This window comes from Solanum dulcamara, chromosome 6 (assembly GCF_947179165.1).
Source record: "Solanum dulcamara chromosome 6, daSolDulc1.2, whole genome shotgun sequence".
Classification (NCBI taxonomy): Eukaryota; Viridiplantae; Streptophyta; class Magnoliopsida; order Solanales; family Solanaceae; genus Solanum; species Solanum dulcamara.
The window spans coordinates 43,066,375-43,088,712 of record NC_077242.1 but is presented as its reverse complement, the minus strand read 5'-3'; positions in this window follow the sequence as shown (position 1 = coordinate 43,088,712).

Genomic DNA, 22,338 nt, shown 5'->3' with positions numbered 1-22,338 from the left:
ATTATAACACCGAGACCCATAATAGGCCGAGTACGGTATGATAAGATATGATGGTATGAGAGGGTAACGGTATGATATGGATGTGCACTACTCCCTTCACCGAGTCCCTCACTAAAGGGCCAGATATAATAGACAAGCATATATATGAAAACATAGTAATGTACTGGTAAGGTATGAAATGATATCATATATAATGGTATGATGTCGTATAAGTTGGTCTAGTAACACCGAGTCCCACGGCGGGCCAGGAGTGATATGTGAGGGTGATATACATGCCCTCTTTTCATAGGATGCAGGTATAGTGAACTCTTAACTGTTATACTTGTTTCCTACATCTCTATTTCAGTTGTTATCTTAGTTATGTGTTGTTATGCTTTTATACTCAGTACATATATCGTACTGACTCCTTTTCTTTTGGGGGCTGCATTTCATGCCCGCAGATGTAGACGCACGCTTTAGGGATCCACCAGCTTAGGGTTTTACTCGGGAAATTTAGGAGCAGCTCCATTGAATCAGAGCCAAGCCTCTGGGTATTAGACCTTCTATGTATATATTTCTATATTCAAGGGTAGGACAGGCGCCCTGTCCTGCCATATGTTATTGTTACTATTCTTAGAGGTCTGTATACATATGTATGTGGGTTGTTTATGAGTTCGTTTCGATTGTGCCTATATGGCATGTTGTAAATGTTTTCATGTCACAGCAGCCTGGTCGGCTTGCGTGCCCTTTCATGATATAGTTCGAATAGAAGGGGCCACACGTACACAAAAAAAGGGTTTTAACTCATTGGGATTTTATAAATAGTATCACTTTGTGCATAGCTCGATTTGACTATAGCAGGTAGGTATGTATACGGGGTCCAGGTTGGACCCTAGTCGCAGCCTAAGGGGTTAGGTCGTGACAAGAAATATTCTGGAAGGGTCACTTATACCTTTGCAAAATCTTGGCACATGAGAGACTGGGTGTACTACTTTAAAATCCTATGGTAGGTCAAATTCATAGGCAACACTGTCTATCCTACAAATGATTGGATAAGGTCCAATGTACCTCGGGCCAAGTTTGTCTTTCTTTTTGAGTCTAATTATATCTTTCACTAGTGATGCTTTCAAGAATACCTCATCCCCAACTTTAAACCTTAAATGTTGACGTCGATTATCTGCGTATAACTTCTGTCGACTCCAAAGTCTATTGAGGCATGTCTGTCCTATTAATTGTGCTTTACCAATATCAACCCAACTAATAAGTGGCCTATATTTCCTACCCTACACAGCCTTATATGGTGCCATCTGGATACTAGAATGATGGCTATCATTATACGTAAATTCACTAGGTAGCAAATTATTATACCTCATACTTTTATATCATGGGACGTGTTCGTAATCTTCTTGAAAATTGTCATGTGACCCCTACTGGCTACAATGTGACTAAAAAATCCTAAGGAAGGGAGGATGAGGCCATCCCAAATGATTTTGGAAGGATGTGGAAGGAGTTGTAGGCTAAGTAAAAAGTCGTGGAACCCGACTTGCTCGCATAAGCTACCAACTTGGATGTTTTACAAAATAAGCTACTTGATTATATGTCGCTCTTAAGTAGCAAAGGTTATATAGATTTTTTAAAGTGAGATGAGACTACAAACCTATGAAAAGGACCAAAAACTAGGTTCCAAACTTACGAAAAGAAGCAAGTACGTGACAAGTTGGTGATGGACCTACTTGGGGTAAGTAGGTGAACCATATACTTGGGGTGGGCCCCATGCTGCCATGTGGCAGCCAAGGATTGGGTGCATGACATGAGGTGGTGCCCTAGGGGCTGGACACATGTCACCCCTAGGGGCTGCCATGTGTCACTCTTAAAGTAAGGGTCTAAAACCCTAAGTTATGACTAAGGGTTATTTTTTTCATCTTTGTACTTAGACATATTTTCAGCTTGTTACTTAGAACTATTGAGAGCAACTTGAAGAGAACAAGAATAAGAACAAGAGAGAAACGGCCATGGCAGCAAGGTGAGGCCTTCAATTCCACTACGTCAATTACTTATCTAATGTATTCTTTGACTAAATGAAGGCGCTTAACAACGTAAAGTTTGATAGTTGGAGTGGCAAGTAGGTTTGATGTAAACCTATAACTTTCGACAACTTTCAAAAGCTCACTTGGTAAGGTATGGCTTGATTCCATTCTACGACGTTTGGGCAAGTGTTTAAACATGTTTTAGGTGTATAAATATGAGTTGTAAATGTGAAAATATGCACGTTACATCTGAAGCTATTTTGACGCTATTCTAGCAAGTTAAAGTTTGGCTAGTGTTGTCGTTAGCATGGTGTTATGTTTGGAGGTGGTTTATCTATGTTGAAGGGCTGGAACATGGTTAAATATGAGTATATAGGCCTCTGGTTTCAGCCTCGTAATACCCCATTTTGTATGGTTAAGATTTTGCAAAATAAAGAGCTAAAACCCTACTTTGGCATCATAGTTTTGGGTGAGTTTTTTGGAACTTGTATTGCGTGATATGGTAGTGATTTGATGGTGTTTGTCTGCTTCTTATTTTTGTTAATATGGCTGCTAAGGTTAGAGGTTAAAATTGGAAGTTCAGATAGGGCAAGTTATAGGGAAGATGCTGCCCAATTTCCGTTAACTTAGAAACTAGCCAACAGACTAGTCGAGGAAGGCGAGCAAGGAAATGGTGCCTATACATAATTTAGTATAGATTGGGAAGCTGGTAGATACTATAGGTATGTAAATCGTATCCTTTCTTCTCTTTTGGAATGTCTTAGATGTAAGTGTTATGCATGTGAAATTTGAGAGTTATTCCATTCCTAAAGCACTGAGTATGAGTCCAGACTCCTGTTCACGTCTTGATGTTAGAACTTTGGTAATAGTTGAGTTACTACCTTCCAAGTCTTCTAGGAAATAAAAAGCAGCACATGTAAATCCTATATCTTCTTACTTGTGGATAGACTTGACTGTATGTAATGTAGGATATGGATTTGAAGGTAACTCCTTTATAAAATCTGGGTATCACTCGTGACTTGTAGGTACTTTTGAATATTAAGAGTCTTAAAGTGGTTCGACGACTGCTCCTGGGCCACTTTATATTGAATAGTGAGGGGAGATACAAGCTCATTTTTCTAAAGGCTCTAAACTGATCAATATCTCTGATTGCATAAACTGTGCCTCTGATTGCATAAGTTGAATCTCTGACCGCATAAGTTGTGTTTCTGATTGCATAAACTATGCTTCTGATTGCATAAATTGTATGATATTATCTTGATGCATGTCTGTGATATCTGAGGCCCCAACTGGTGTGAGCTTAGTGACATCTAAAGGGGTACCTCGGATAATTACACACCGGGTCTTCAAGTAACGGTTCACTTGACTGCTTTATCGAGTCTCGGATAATGACTTAGTTTCATATGGTTTCTCACTACTCCGCTCGTTCATTTTGTAACCCTTCTTTCTTTGCGTCCCACGATGGTCCAAAAATTATATCGGGCACAACTTTACTACTCTTTTATAGAGTCTCGGGATGGCTATATATATATATATATGAAGTATATAATGATGAAATGCCGTATATAATGAAGTTAAAGCATACGTGACGCCGTATGTGACGATGTTATTCATTGAGTCCTGGTCCGGATATATATATATACGATGATATGATAAAAATATGGATTGAGCCGTACGTTCCATAGTATTATTTTAAATTATGGATCAGGCCGAATGTTCCTCGGCATATTTTACCATATAATAATGGCACCGAGTCCCTCTCTAGAGGGTCGAGTATGGTATGTATATATATGATGATGGTACACTTTAGACGTACACTACTCCCTTCACCGAGTCCCTCACTAAAGGGCCAGATACTTTATGTAGGCATGCATGTGAAACTATAAGGATACATTTTTGATCCCGAGCCCTATAGTAGATCGGATATAGTATGCTGACATGTAAGAATATGCCATATACAATGATATGATGCCGTATACGATGACATGATGAAATAATTTACATGATAGAAAGGGATAATGACATGGTGATGTGACTATGACACTAAGTCCCATAATGGGCCGGGTACGGTATATTATGGTATGGTAATATGATGGAATAATTATGACACCGAGTTTCTTAGAGGGCCGGGCATAGTTTATGATGATATATATGACTATGTGTCCTAAGGTGCAGGTACAGTAATTTGTTAATTATTATACTTGTCCCCTGCATCCCTTGTTCAGTTATGGTCTCAGTTATGATGTGTTACGCTTTACATACTCAGTACATATATCGTACTGACCCCGTTTCTTTGGGGGCTACATTTCATGCCCACAGGTATAGGTACTTAATTTGGAGATCCGCCATCTTAGGGTTTCCACTCAGTGATTTGGAAGCGTTCCATTGTTCTGGATCCCAGATTTTGGTACTGGCCCTTGATGTATATGTTTGTTTATTCATGGGTAGGATGGGGGTCCTGTCCCACCATATGTTACTATTGATATTCTTAGAGGTCTGTAAACATATGTATGTGGGTTATTTACAAGTTTGTTTCAGTTGTGCCTATATGTATATTGCAAATATTATTACATTAAGGCAACCTTATCGGCTTGTATGCCCTTTCATGACATGATATAAATGAAAGAGGCTATATGTATTCACATATGTTATCACCTATAGGGGTTCTAGTGTATAGTCCTTATATTTGATAGTTAGGTAGACGGGGGTCAAGGTCAGACCCCAGCTACGGCCTGCGAGGTTGGATCGTGACATAAATAGTCATCCTAGCTACTCCTATAGTCAGTAATGTAGGCCAGCAATATACCTTTTAGCATGTAGATAGTATGCTCGGCCTATCCATTAGTCTGGGGGTGAAATGTTGTACCCAGATTCACCTATGTTCCCAATCCCTCCTAGAATAATCTCCAGAAGTTAGCCGTAAATTGAACTTCCCTGTCTAAGATAACAGATGTGGGAACTCTGTTAAGGCTTACTATTTCCTTGTCATATAACCTTTCATAATCTTTAGCTAAATGTTTCTTCCTAATTGGAAGAAAATGGGTTGATTCTGTCAGCCTATCTACCATAACCCCTTACGAAATCATACTTCCGCAGAATGCGAGGTCAACTTATACTATAATCCATATTAACTGCTTTTGATTTTTGAGTCAAGATTTCCATCCCCTTTAATAGGCTATCAAGCTTCTGATATTCCATTTTGTTTAAGCTATCACATAATTTCTCTTAATTCAACTTGTAACACTCTAGGCATGTCCTGTTGTGCTCTTACTCAGATCTTCCTTCTAGTTATCTTACCACCCATCACATTGGAATCACATTGTTATTACCGACTTCTTTTTATTGAGTAACCACTCGGTCTCATTCTTAGCATACCAATATTTGTAGGTTGTATACTATTCTTGTAATATTTATAGAAAGTGCGTGCAATTCTAGTCATAGTCTTTCCTGCTCTTAGCTTACTCTGCTCTACATGTGTCATTGTACTGACACATACTTGCAGTCTCTTTTGGGTCACACTTGTTTTGTTGTCTATGCGTATCCTTAAAGTTCTCTCATATTCTATCATAGGAGAGATTTCTTATCTTTCCTCTTTTGCTACTTGTACATCACAATATCAGTAGCCAGTAACTTGGTTGCCAATGTCTTGACTTGTAGTCAAGTATAGCCTTGTTGTCCTTTACAATATCTTTAAGTTACTCGTTATCATTCCTTTGTCGTATCCATCCCTTTTTGTATTGTCATGACCCAACCCGGTAGGCCGTGACTAAGGTCTGACTTGGACCCCCGTATACTTAACTATCAGGTGTAACAATCGATATAAGAACTATACATAAGAACTCCAGTGGGTCATAGCATTTTCATATACTTGTAACCTCTTTTATTTGTATCTTATCATGAAAGGGCGTGCATGCCGACAAGTCTACTATAGCATCTTAATATTTACAATACATCATGTAGACATAACTGAATAGTACTTACACGTATAACCCACACACATGTCTACAGACCTCTAAGAATATTAATAGTAACATATAGCAGGACAGTGCCCCTGTCGTACCCCTAGATAGCCAAATACATACATTAGAAGACCAGTACCAAAAGCTAGGCTCTAGAATAGTGGAGCACTTCTGACATAGCTTAGTGGAAATCCTAAGCTGGTGGATCCTCGAAATGAATATCTGTACTTACGGGCATAAAATGCAGCCCCCCAAAGAAAGAGGATCAGTATAATATGTATAATGAGTATATAAAGCGTAACATAACATAAATGAGATTGCAGCTGAAACAGGGATGTCGGGGAAAAGTATAACCTTTAATAAATCATTGTACCTGCATCTTATAAAATAAAGTCATGTATACCTTCATCACACACCGTACCTTGCCTTCTAGGGGACTCGGTATTTCAAACATATCATTCTATTATCATAGGCATATATGTACTATTAGCATTGTGGAACGTATAACCCGATTCATATATATAAAAAGTACATGCTGAGGAATGATGGCCCGATCCGTATATCATATAATAATACCGAGTTGCAATGGCCCGATCCATATATCATATAATAATGCATACACGTGCATGTAAAACTTAGTAACATATCAAACATCCTTCAGATATCATCATAAAGTATGTTGAAGAGCCTCTAGTGTAGGAGCTTACGCATTAAATCACTATTCAGTATATAGAAGGCTCGAGGGTCGTAGTCCAACTACTTTAAGACTCTTACCATTCAAAAGTGAGTACAATTCATGAGTTATACCCAGAACCTATAAATGGAATTACCTTTAACTAATATCATACATCGTTCCACTTACATTAAGCCATTTCAAGAGAAGGAAGGGATAGGCTTCACATACACTACTTTTCATCACATAAAAAGGCTTATGAGATAATAAATCAACTATCACAGAAGTTCTAACATCAAGAAGTGAATAAGATTTACGAACCATACTCGGGGTTCTATGAATGGAATTATCCCCATAGTACATATACAAACCACTTATGCATAAGACATGCCAAGGGAAAAGAAGAAAAGGATAGCTCTACATACTCATCACTTCCTAACGTATGAAAGGCTTAAGAAGCCCTAGTTCAATTACTGTAATAGTGCTTTCATCAAGAAGTAAATAAGGAACATGAATTATGCTTTGCATTTATGAGTAGATTTACTCTCAAGTTCATATCATTCATTACTTACTTGAAGACATGCCAAAAGAAAGGAGAGATAGGCTTTACATACTTATTATGGGTTAATCTCATCTCGGCTCGCTTGGCTATTCCTTTAACCTATTTAACACGAAAGAAATGCTAAGGTTAGTGACCTTTGACTTTCCACCTTGTAATTCTACCACCAACTATACATAGGAACCAATCCCTTATCCATTTCCTTCGACTAGTTCATTACTAGTTCCAAAGTTAGCGGAAATTGGGCAGCGTCTTCCCTATAACTTGCCCTATCCAAATACTAATCTTAGCAGCCATATTACCAACAAAACCAGCAGACATATAAAATCAAATCTCTCCAATATGATGCAATACAAGTTCTATGCAATTTGCCCAAAACCACGATACAAAAATAGGGTGTTTAATCTTTATTTCGTAAAACCTTTAATCATATAAAATAGAGGGTCATGTGGCTGCAACTAGTAGCACCCACCCTCCTTTTAAAACACTTTCCAGCTCTCCAACACGCAACCAAACTACATCTAATCTACAGCACCACAATCACAACATACTACTCGATTTCGATTTAACTAAAATGACTTCAATTACGTTTGTTTCTAACGCCAAGCATACTTATGCAATTTTCCTATTTATAGCTTCATTTTCCACATGTAATACACTTCATAAAAACATTATTTACTCTAAATTGAAAGAGAATACCTTACCTCACCAAAACTCACCTCAGAAACTCTCTAGGTTGCGGCTGAAACTTCGTGGCTGCTTGTTACCCCTTTGATGCTGCTCCAAACAGAAAATTCACATCATTAAAACCTTTCCCTAGACGAGGTAGAACTTAAATAATTAATTCACAGAACGAATTCGGAGGACTTACCTCTTTTTCTCCTTGGCCAATTCTACTCTCTCTCTAGTTCTAGGGTTCCTTTTTGTTTGTTTGTTTTGTGACTTAAGGGAAAGATAAACTGAACCTTAGTCATCAAAACATACTTATATACACCTCCTTAGGATGTGAAATGTGTCATCTCCTAAGGGTGACATGTGTCCAGCTCCTATTGGGCCACCAAATCTATACATAGCCTCCAAGGCTGCCATGTGGCAGGGTGGGCCCACCCCCAAGCAGGTGGGTCACCTACTTGAACCTAAGTACGTGCATCACCTGCTTCCACGTGTCACTCCCTCACGCTGCCATGTGTCATCTCCTTAGGCCGCCATATGTCGTCCTTTTTTTCGTAGGTTCATAATCTCGTCTTACTTTGAGAACCTATGTAATCCTTGCTACATAAGCTCAGCGTGTACTCAAGTATCTTAGGTATGTAAGACATCCAAGTTCGTAGCTTACGTGAGTAGGTTGAGTACTATGACTCTTCATTTGGCCTCCAACTCCTTCCAAAGCCTTCTAGACCTATTTCCAACAATCACTACTCACGTAGAACTTCATAGATAACCTACATCACATGGAAATCATTTTAAAATAAATATGCTCCAATGTACAAAGGTGAGGGGTATAACATATATATGCCCATCTTTTGAGTGTCATACTATTCAAGGTCCTTCCTAATAATCCTCTGCATTGTCTCAGATATCATCTTGGTTTTTATCCGTCTATTGCTAGCTTTTAGATCTTACTAGCTCATTCCAGCATGGGATCTCACTTCAAGTTTGAGTGTTTGCATTAACACATTTTAGTGTCGGTTGGTTTCATCTCCCACTTTTATTTCTCTTATCCACTTCCCCCCTTTAGGGTGTACCCATGTACAAAACCTTAATACAATCATTAGGTGCTAAGAATCCTCGATATAAAGTACCAAATCTAGTCTGAACATTGATGCTCGAGCAATATCCTTAGCGTAGCAATGCATTCAAAGCCACATTCCATTCATCCCAATTAGTAATTAACTCGTGCTCATAACCATTTAAAATTCTCCACTTAGGAACACTTATACTTTGATGATTCGTGTCTCATGCTTTGTCATAATACTAGCCTAATTCCAGTGGATACAACTGGTCCTCCTAATCACAGGTTAGTATGAGCAATTTTATTCCCTATGACTTGGATCTATCGCACGATCTTAGATATGAAAGAAAGTAACATCCTAAATGTCATGTAGCCTCCTATTTATAGATGTCGTACACAACACACCGATAAACAAGACTCTACTAGACATAGTGTATAGACATTCTAAGTGTCATGACCCAACCCCATAGGCCACTATCGGGGTCCGACCTAGACCCGCTTGTGCGTATCTATCATCTATACTTAAGTTGAACCGTGTGTGATGTGATACTATACACAAACTATAATGTGTCAAAAGATTTTTCATAAACCTGTAGCCTCATTCACCCGTATCATAACAAGAAAGGGCACGCGAGCTGATGACACTGCCATACCATGAAAACATTTACAATACATTGTATGAGCACAACTAAAATGAACTTACAAATAACCCACATACATATGTCTACAGACCTCTAAGAGTAATAACTACATCATATTGTGGGATAGGGCCACCTCCATTCCCCTGAATAAATAAATATGTACATCAAATGACTAGTATCAAAAATTAGGCTCTAGAATAGTGGAGCACTTCTAATATAGCTGAGAGGAAATCCTAAGCTGACGGATCTCCAAAATGAACATCTATACCTACGAACATAAAATGCAGCCCTCCGATAAAATAGGGGATAGTACGATATATGTACTGAGTATGTAAAGCGTAACACATCATAATTGATACCATAACTGAGATAAGGATGCAGGAGACAAGTATAATAATTAAAAAATTATTGTACCTGTACCTTACGATACATAATCATATATATCATCATATACTGTGCACGGCCCTCTAGTAAACTCGGTGTCATAACCATTTCATCATATTCACATGTCATCGTATCATCATGTAGTTTACTTCATCATATCATCATATGTGGTATCATATCATCGTATATGCTATAATCTTATTGTGTCTGTCATCTTATTACATTCGGTTTATTACGGGGCTCGGGGTCACAAATATATTATTCTAATCTCATATGCATGCTTACATAAAGTATCCGACACTTTAGTGAGGGACTCAATGAATGGAGTGGTGTACGTCTATAGCATACCATCATAATATACATACCGTACCCAGCCCTCTAAGGAGGGACTCGATGTTCCTTCCTTATTTCACCACCCATACTATCATATTACAGCCTTCCATTATCTCGGTGAATAACTGTATTGTCATAACATATATCACACCTCATGTACAGAATCATCTCCTAGTGCATGGAACTGTACACCTCTATCTCGGGATGCGGTGATAAAAGTAGTAAAGTTGCGCCTAATATAATATCTGGCCCATCATGGGATATGAAAAAGAAAGGTTATAGCATGCATGAATAGAGTAGTGAGAAACTATATGCAACTTAGTCACCCTTTGATACTTAATGAAAAAGTTAAGTGAACCGTCACCTAAAGACCAGGAAGGTAATTATCTGAAGTGTCCTTTAGAAGTCATTAAGGATTATATCATTTGGGGCCTCAGGAATCACACACATGCATCAAGATAATACCACATAATTCATGCAAACAAAGACCCAACTTATGCAATCAGAAGCAATTATCACCGTAAAGCCTTTAGGAAGAGGATCTGGCATCTCCACTTACCATTCACTATATAAAAGGCTCGAGAATAGTAGTTTGACTACTTTCAGACTTTTAATGTTCAGAAGTGACTATAAGTCACGAGTTATACTCAGAGATCATAATTAGAATAACCTTTAAACCCATATCATATATCCTTTCACTTAAAATTAAGAGATTCCAAAGGAAAGAAGAGATAGGCTTTACATGTATTACTTTTCATCACATAAAAGACTTAAAGGCAACAACTCTGCTATTGTAGGAGTTCTAACATCAAGAAGTGGAGAAGACTTATGAATCATACTTGGAGTTTTATGAGTGGAATTATCCCCACATTTCATATACAAATCATTCATAACTTATACCTAAGACATGCCAAAAGAAAAAAAGGATAGCTCTATGTACCTGTTGTGGGTTAGTCGCATCCAGACTCACTTTCGTACTCCCTTAACCTATTTAACACGAAAGTAATACTAAGGTTAGTAAATTTCTAATTTCCCATTCCTAATTCCACAACTAAGCACCCATAGGAATCAATTCCTTACTCGCCTTCCTCGACTAGTGTCGACTAGTATTTTAGTTAGTTATAGAGTTAATGAAAATCGGGCAGCACCTCCCCTATAACGTACCCTATACGAATTTCCAATTAGATCCCTAATTACTAATTCCAACCAAAAACAACAACCTACATCTCATAAATTAATGAAATGTGGAAACATTACACCACATAAACTCCACACAACTTGCTTAACATTACGATACAAAAATAGGGTTTTTAGTCGCTATTTCATAAAACCATTAAACGTACGAAATGGGGGATCATGTGGATTCAAAAAGCATCTCCGACACAAATTTTAGAATGCCTTTAGTCCCTGTAACACACCACTACACACCTGCAGCAGCCCCCACATGCACAACGCCTCATTTTGACTACAATTTAACTATAGCAATTCCAATTTAGTTCATTTCAAACGTCGAGTATTTCTATGACATTCTTAAACTTACAGAAGCATAAAAGGTGTGTAATAAACCCTATAAAAACACCATAAACTTCAACTTGAAAGGAAAGACCTTACCTTTTCTGAAATTGGCTAAAACTCGCCAAAACTCACCTCGGAAAACTACTTGATGTGCTAAAATGGAGTGGACTGTTTGTTGTCCATTTGGTGCTGCTCCAAACCTTAACTTTACATTATTACCTCATAACATATAAAAACCCTTCAAAAAGTGGGAGAAGAGAATCAAGCCATAGCTTATCAAATGGCTTCCCAAACTTGCTGAAAATTAACTTCGGAACCTCCCTGATCCAGCTGAAATGTTGTGGCTACTTGTTACTCATTTTTGCTGACCCAAATAGCTAAGTTACGTTATTAAACACCTCCACTTTATATAGAATAATACCTTAGATAATTAATTTATGGAGCGAAATCAGGATGTACCTTTTTTTTCTCCCTAAGCCGTCACCCTTTTCCTTTAGCTTTTAGGGTTTATTTTCCTTTGCTTTTGTTGCAGATTTTTGGATAGGAACTGAAGTATAATTCCATATATATATATATATATATATATATATATATATATATATATATATATATATATATATAAGTGGTCTTAGGAGGTGACACGTATCATCCCTATAGGGTAATACGTGTTCAGCCCCTATTGGGCCACAAATCCATGCCATCAAGGAGAGGCTGCCATGTGTCCTTGGTGGGGCCCATACCCAAGTAGGTGGGTCACCTAATTGACCCTAAGTAGGTTGGTTACCTACTTGCTTGAGGTGCTTCCATGTGTCACTCCTTTATTGGCTGCCATGTGTCGTCTTCTCCTCTTCCTTGTGGGCTCGTAATCTCGTCCTATTTTAAGAGCCCATGTAATCCTTGCTATGCAAGCTTGGTGTGTACTCAACTAGTTTAAGTATGTAATACTTGTAAATTAGTAGTTTACATAGGTAAATTGAGTCCTACGACTCATTACTTGGCCTCCAAGTCCTCTCGTCTTCTCTTGACCCTATTTCCAACCTTCCCTACTATGGGGTATCCCGTTATCCCTTTCTTAGATTTGTTTGTTAGTGTCGTAGCTTATGCATCTCACATGATAACTTCTAAGAACTTAAGGGACATTCCAAGCTCAAAAGTGTAGGGTGTAACATCCTTCCCCCCTAGAACATTCATCCTCGAATGTTAATTAATCTTATGAGGTCTTACCAGGACTTTGGGAACTCTCTATACTAGTTGTCATCCATAGGCCTCTTACTCACCGACACCATTGATTTAGGAGTTTAGATTACCTGTAGACGTAGGGAACACATACAGATATTTCTTCTCCATGTTTATCTTATTACCTGCTTTGATGGGAGCCACGTCCTTAGTTTGTAACCTTCTAATTGTCGACCCATGATGGCGATAGGTTGCTCATTGTAGGATAACTCCCTTTTACGTGGACCTCCTCTATGACAAATATTCTGGGAGGGTCGTTTATGTACTTGCGGAGCATTGACCTGTGAAAAATTGGATGTATTGCTTCTAAATCCGCCAGTAGGTCCAACTCATATGTAGTTCTGCTTATCTTACAACTGATTTGGTAAGGTCCAATGTATCTTGGGCTAAGTTTCCCTTTCTAGTTGCATCTCATTACTCCTTTCATTTGTGAGGCTTTTAAGAACTCCCACTCACTTACTTCAAACTCTACGGGTCGATGTCAATTATCTGCGTATGAATTTTATTGAATCTGGGCTATTAATAGTTTTTCCTGAATAAGCTTTACCTTATCGATAATTAAGTGGATCACATCTGATCTTTTCCATTTCCAAGTCGGAATTTCTATCTCTGTAATTGGTCATTCGACTTCTGATATCCGATCTTGTTGAAGCTATTTCACAATTTCTCTTATGCCAACTTGTAATACTCTAGGTATATTCCATTGTACCTTTACTCAGATTTTCTTTCTAATTCTCTTACCCTGCATAATATTGCAATCCTTACATGAGTATGTGTAGGTGCTTAGTCAGTTTCAAAGATGTCCTTAATATCGATTATATCTTAATAGTTCTTCCTCGTACCATCTTACACTTTTCTTTAATAGATTCTAATTATGGCACTCACATTGCTATTACTGACTTCTTTTTATCGAGTAATCACTTGATCTTAATCTTAGTATGCCAATGTTCATAAGCCGCACAACTATTCTTGTGTAATTTGCACGAAGTGCATTTCATTTTAGTCATAGTCCTTCCTGCTCTTGGCTTACTCTATTCTACATGTGTTATTGTACTAGAAGGCACTTACAATCTCTTTTGTCATACTTGTTTTGCTTCCTTCACTTACTCTTAAGTCGTCTTGTATTCCAATATAGGAGAGATTTCTTATACTTTCACTTTTGCTACTTGTATATCACGATGTCAATAGTCAGTAACTCTGTTACCAACATCCTAACCTTTAGTCAAGTGTAGCCTAGCTATCCCTTATAATATCTTTAATTTCTCATTGTGATTCTTTTATCGTATTTATCCCTTTCGTATGCACTCATCCTTTAAGGTCATACTATTCAAGGTCCTTACTAATAATTCTCAACACTGTCTCCAGTATCATGGCTTTTATCCATTCATTATTGGCTTTTAAATCTTGTTAACTCATGCTAGTATGGGATCTCACCTGAAACCACTTCCCCCCTTTAGGGTGTACCCATGTCACTATCTATTTGTGATCTACCTTACGCTCCTATTTCAAATTTTCAAATGCGTATGATTCTTTCCCAACACATTTAGTATACTACATCATATCTTCGCCTTCCTTTATATCATCCATACCTTTGGTTACATATGTACGACATCTCAACATAATCTTGAGCTGCTATTCCAGTCTAATTGTTAGTATTTGAGTAATGTATCAATTTATTCAAAGCCACCTCCTATTTGTCCCCACCAGTGACTAGCTAGCGGTCATAATCATTTCGACTTCTCCATTCGGAGGTACTTGTACTCCAGTGACCTGTGCTCCTAGCTCTTCTATGAAACTATCTTCACCCCAATGGGTACCACTTGTTCCTCTTAATAGACTCGCAATGCATCAACAATTTTATAGGGCCACCTCCCTCATCCTTGAGGGTTTTTTATATTTTCTACGGCGGAACCACATATCCACACTACTTCTTTATGCTAATAATGTCATACAAGGCTAACGTATATATATATATCCATATCATTTCATATCACAGCCACAATGTAGCACTGGGCTTCCCGGGGGTCACCCATCTCATAAACATGTAGCCTCATTCCCCTGTATCATAACAGTAAAGGGCACGCGAGCCGACGAGGCTTCCATACAATGAAAACATTTGCAATACGTCATATGAGCACAACTGAAATGAACTTACAAATAACCTACATACACATGTCTATAGACCTCTAAGAGTAATAACTGCATCATATGGTAGGACAGGGCCCCCGCTGTACACCAAAATAAATAAATATTTACATCAAATGACCAGCATCAAAAAATAGGCTCTAGAATAGTGGAGCACTTCTAATATAGCTGAGAGGAAATCCTAAGCTGACGGATCTCCAAAATGAACATATGTACCTGCAAGGATGAAATGCAGCCCCCAGAGAAAAGAGGGGCCAGTACGATATATGTACTGAGTATGTAAAGCATTACACATCATAAATGAGACCATAACTGAGAGAGGGATGCAGGGGATAAGTATAATAATTAACAAATTACTATACCTGCACCTTAGGACACGTAATCATATACATCATTATACATACTGTGCTCGGCCCTCTAGTGAACTTGGTGTCATAACCATTTCATCATATTCACATGTCATCATATCATCATGTAGTTTACTTCATCATATCGTCGTATACGGCATCATATCATTGTATACGGTATAATCTTATCATATATGTCATCGTATTACATCCAGTTCATTATGGGGCTTGGGGTCACAAATGTATCATTCTAATCTCATATGCATGCTTACATAAAATATCCGGCCCTTTAGTGAGGGACTCAGTGAATGGAGTGGTATATGTCTATAGCGTACCATCATAATATACATACCATACCCAGCCCTCTAAGGAGGGACTCGGTGTTTCTTCCTTATTTTGCCACCCATACTATCATATTACTACCGGCCCGGGACTCGGTGAATAACCGTATCATCATAACATATATCACACCTCACGTATGGAATCGTCTCCTCGTACATGGAACTGTACACCTATGGCCTGGGACGCAGTGAAAGAAGTAGTAAAGCTGCACCCGACATAATACCCGGCTCATCGTGGGATGCAAAAAAAGAAGGATTACAGCATGCACGAGTAGAGTAGTGAGAAACTATATGTAACTAAGTCACCCTCTGAGACTCAATGAAATAGTCAAGTGAACCGTCACCTGAAGACCGGGAATGTAATTATCTGAAGTGCCCTTTAGATGTCATTAGGGATTACATCAATTGGGGCCTCAAGAATCACAGACATGCATCAAGACAATACCACATAGCTCATGCAAATAAAGACCCAACTTATGCAGTCAAAAGCAATTATCACCGTAGAGCCTTTAGAAAGAGGAGTTGGCATCTCCACTTACTATTCACTATATATAAGGCTCGAGAATAGTAGTTTGACTACTTTCAGACTCTTAATGTTTAGAAGTGGCTACAAGTCATGAGTAATCCTCATAGTTCATAATTGGAATTACCTCTAAACCCATATCATATATCATTTCACTTAAAATTAAGCCATTCTAATGGAAAGAAGAGATAGGCTTTACATGTACTACTTTTCATCACATAAAAGACTTAAAGGCAACAACTCAGCTATGGTAGGAGTTCTAATATCAAGAAGTGGAGAAGACTTATGAATCATACTTGGAGTTTTATGAGTGGAATTATCCCCACATTTCATATACAAATCATTCATAACTTATACCTAAGACATGCCAAAAGAAAAGAAGGATAGCTCTACATACCTGTTATGGGTTAGTCGCATCCAGACTCGCTTTGGTACTATTTTAACCTATTTAACACGAAAGTAATACTAAGGTTGGTGAATTTCTAATTTCCCATTCCTAAATCCATAACTAAGTACCCATAGGAATCAATTCCTTAATCGCCTTCCTCGACTAGTATTTTAGTTAGTTACGGAGTTAATGAAAATCGGGCAGCACCTCTCCTATAATGTGCCCTATACGAATTTACAATTATATCCCTAATTAATATATCCAACAAAAAACAAAAACCTACAGCTCATATACAAATTAAACATGGAAACATTACACCACATAAGCTCCACACAACTTGCTTAACATTACGATACCAAAATAGGGTTTTAGTCGCTATTTCATAAAACCATTAACCGTACGAAGTGGGGGATCATGTGGATTCAACCAGAAGATCCCACACCTCTTTTATAATGCCTTTAGTCCCTGCAACACAGCACCACACACCTGCAGCCGCCCCCACATGCACAATGTCTCATTTCGATTATAATTTAACTATAGTGATTCCAATTTAGTTCATTTCGAACGTCGAGTATTTATATGAAATTATTATACTTAAATAAGCATAAAAGGTGTGAAATACACCCTATAACAACACCATAAACTTCAAATTGAAAGGAAAGACCTTACCTTTCCCGAAATTGGCCAAAACCCGCCTCGGAAAACTTCTTGATGTGCTGAAACGGAGTGAACTATTTGTTGTCCGTTTGGTGCTGCTCCAAACCTTAAATTTACATTATTAACATGCTAATAAGATTTACAAACCCTTAAAAACGTGGGAGAAGAGAATCAAGCCATAACTTATCAAACGGCTTCCCAAACTTGCTGAAAATTAACTTCGAAACCTCCTTGACGTGGCTGAAATGTTGTGGCTGCTTCTTACTCATTTTTTCTGCTTAAAATGGGTAAGTTACTTTATGAAAAACCTCCACATGATAGAACAATGCCTTAGATAATTAATTTATGGAGATAAATCGGGATGTACCTCTTTTTTCTCCCTAAGCCGTCACCCTTTTCCTTTAGCTTTTGGGGTTTCTTTTCCTTTCCCTTTGCTGTAGATTTTTGGGTAGGAACTGAAGTATAAGTCCCTATATATATATATATATATATAAGTGGTCTTAGGAGGTGAAACGTGTCATCTCCATAGGGTGACACGTGTCCAGCCCCTATTGGGCCATAGATCCATGCCATCAAGGAGGGGCTTCCACGTGTCCTAGGTGGGGACCAACCCCAAGTAGGTGGGTCACCTACTAAACCCTAAGTAGGTGGGTCACTTTCTTTCTTGAGGTGCTGCCACGTGTCGCTCCTCCGTTGGCTGCCATGTGTCATCTTCTCCTCTTCCTCGTGGGTTCGTAATCTCGTCCTATTTTAAGTGTCTATGTAATCCTTGCTACGCAATCTTTGTGTGTACTCAACTAGTTTAAGTATGTAAGACTTCTAAAGTAGTAGATTACGTAGGTAAATTGAGTCCTACGACTCATTACTTGTCCTCCAACTCCTTTCGACTTCTTTTGACCCTATTTCTAACCTTCCCTACTATTGGGTATCCCGTTCTCCCTTTCTTAGATTTGTTTGATAGTGTCGTAGCTTATGCGGCTCATATGATAACTTCTAAGAACTTAAGGGACAGTCTGAGCTCAAAAGTGTAGGGTGTAACATCAATGACGAACTGCTCTGATACCACTTCTGTCATAACCCAACCCCGTCGGCTGCGACTAGGTTCTGACCTAGACCTCCGTATACATACCTATCAGATATAAGAACCATACATAAGAACCCTAATAGGTCATAACATCTTTTTATACACGTAGCCTTTTCATTAGTATCATAACATGAAAGGAAACGCAAGCCGACAAGACTGCCATAACATAACAACACTTACTACAGGCCATATAGGCACAATTGAAGCAAACTTACAAACAACCCACATACATAAGTCTACAGACCTCAAAAAATGTCAATGGTAATATATGGCAAGACAGGGCCTCCGCCGTACCCCTGAACAAATAAATGTATGAATAGGAAGACCGGTACCAACAAGCTAGGTTCCAGAACAGTGGAGCACTCCCAATATAGCTAAGTGGAAATCCTATGCTGACGAATCTCCAAAATACGTACCTGTTCCTGCGGGCATAAAATGCTGCTCCCTGAAGAAAGAGGGTCAGTACGATACATGTACTTAGTATATAAAGCATAAAACATCATAATTGAGACAACAACTAAAATAGGGATGCAGGAACATAAGTATAACAGTTAATAATTACTATGCCTGCACCTTATGAAATGAGGGCATGTACATCATATGATGGTATATGACATCATACCATCATGTACGACATCATCTCATATGTTACAAAAACATCATTCTATCATCATAGGCACATATGTACTATTAGCACTTCGGAATGTACAACCTGATTCATGTATATAACAAGTACACATCGAGGAACGATGGCCCGATCCATATATCATATAATAATGCCAAGGAACGACGGCCTGATCTGTATCTCATATAATAATGCTGAGGTACGAGGGCCCAATCCATATATTATATAATAATGTTGAGGTACAATGTCCTAATCTATATATCTATAATAATACCGAGGTCAATGGCCCAATCTGTAGACATACATATCGTATAATAATGTTGAAGAATGATGGTCTGATCTACATATCTCATATACTAATGCCGAGAAATGACAGCCCGATCCATATATTATATATATATATTATAGTTGGCCTGGGACTCGGTGAAAGATGTATTACAGTATGCGTGATCAAAGCAATGCGTAACTATATGCAACTAAATTATCATCCGAGGCTCAACAGAGTAATCAAGCGACCCATCACTTATAGATCAAGGTAGTGATCATCTTAAGTACCCTCTAATGGTCAGTACGAATCATATCAAGGGATGTATCAGGCATCAAAGGCATGTAACAAGGTGATACTATATAGTTTATGCAATCAAAGACTTTTACCCTTGTAGAGCCTTTAGGAAAAGGATCTTATATCTCCGCCTACTAGTCAATGTATAGGAGACTCGAGAGTCGTAGTTTAACTACTTTAAGAACCTTATTATTCAAAAATGAGTGAGAGTCACGAGTTATACTCGGAACTTATGAAGGGAATTACCTCCAAATTCATGTCATATATCATTCTACTTATACTTAAGACATTCCAACAAAAAGAAGAGATAGGCTCTACGTATACTACTTTTCCTCACATAGAAGACTTACAAGGTGGTAACTCAACTATTGCAGGAGTTCTAATCAGTGGGAAGTGAACAAGAGTCTTAACTCATACTCAAATATTTAATAATGGAATAATTCCCAATTTCACATACATAATATTTACATCTAAGACATGCCAAAAGAGAAGAAAGGGTAGCTTCACATACCTATTATGGATTACTTGTATCCAAGCTCGCTTCTTTACTTCTTTAACCTATTTAACATGAAATTAATACTAATATTAATAACCTTTCACTTTTCATCTTCTGAATCCACAACCAAGCACCCATAGGAATCAATTCCTTATCCGTCTTTCTCGACTAGTCTATTTGTTAGTTAAGATGTTAATGGAATTCGGGCAGCATCTCCTCTATAACTTGCCCTATCCGAACTTCCAATTACATCTTCAATTAGTACAGACAACCAACAACAACAATCATCAGCCAATACATAATTATACCACTTCAACATTACACAAAACAAGTCCCTAACAGCCCGCTCAAAACTATGACTCCAAAATAAGGTTTTCAATCATTAATTCATAAAATCTTTAACCACACAGAACACAGGGTTAGGTGGCTGCAACCAGTAACACCCACACCTCTTTTGACCCACGTTCCAGCCCTGCAACATGCCATTAAATCATCTCCAAAGACCACGCCACAATAGCAACAACACTATACAACCTTAACAACTTTAACTCAGCTAGAACGACTTTAATTTCATTTGTTCACAACATCCAGCCTACTTATGTAATTTTTCCTACTTCCAACTTCATGTAACACAAGTAATATGTTATGCCCCATACTTTTGTACTTTGAAAAGATTTCTTAAACTTCTTAAAAGTTTTCACGTGACCAAGATTATTTATAATGTTATCAAATATCTCTAAGAAAAGGAGGACGTGATGCCCCATAAGAGTGAAGGTTGGAAATAGGGCTATAAGGATTTGAAATGAGTTGGGGGCCAAAATAATAAGTCATGGGACTCGACTTGCTTGCGTAAGCTACCAACTTGGATGTCTTACATACTTAAGCTATTTGAGGGCATGTTGAGCTTACGTAGCATGTATTACATCGGTTCTTAAAGTAAGAAGAGATTATGAACCTACGGAAGAGGCGAAAGGAGGCGTAGCACCTACTTGGAAGTAAGTAGTTGATGCACCTACTTGGACAAAGTAGGTTACTCACCTACTTGGAGTGGACCCCACACTGCCACATGGCAGCATATGACTGGTCGTATGGATAAGGTGGCGCCCTAGGGGGCTACCACGTGTCACCCCTAGGGGGATTCCATGTGTCACCTCCTAAGAAGGTGTATATATGTATGTTATGCTGAAGAATATCTTATTTTCAGCTTCCTTAGCAAAAAACAAAAGAGAGAAAAATGTGAGAGAGGAAGAAGACAACCACGGACTTGGCCAATTTGAGGTAAGCCTCCGACTTTTGTTCCATGAATTAATTATTTAAGGTATCCCACGGATACATGATGGTGTTTAATAGCGTAAAATTACTATTTCAGGCAGCGAACAAGGGAAACGAACATCCCATCAACTTTTAGCATGTTAACATGAAAATATACATGTTACAACTAAAGAACATTGCAGGTCATGTAGGGGCTGGTTTGATGCGATTTTAACAGGTTAAAGTTTGGCTAGAGTCGTTGTTATTGTGGTGTAGTGTTTGGCGTTGTTTTGTAGTATTGCATGGATGAGAAATAACTAAACATGACTATATATTCTGCTGGTTGCATCCACATGATACCCCGGTTCGTGTGGTTAAAGGTTTTACGAAATAGAGATTAAAAACCCTATTTTGGTATTGTAGTTTTAAGCGAGTTGTTTGGAGTTTGTGTTGTGTAATGTTGAAGTGGTTTACTTGTATATATTCTTATGATTTTTGTTGTTGGTTTTCTGCTTGGGTTTGGAGGTTAAAACGGATGTTTGGATAGGGCAAGTTATAAGTGGAGATGTTGCCCAATTTCTGCTAACTTCGGAACATGTAATGAACTAATCTAAGGGAATGGATAAGGGATTGGTTCCTATGGGTAATTGGTGGTAGAATTACAAGCTGGAAATTCGAAGGTCACTAACCTTAGAATTACTTTCATGTTAAATAGGTTCAAGACACGACGAGGAGAATGTGTTAAGAGTAATCTGTAAGAGATATTTAAAGCTAACATTTCCTTTTTTTGCATATTTTTGGAATAACTATGTAAAGCTATCCTTCTCTTCTTTTGGCATGGTCTTTATGAAATAAATATATGAATTTTTTTATGGTTCCAA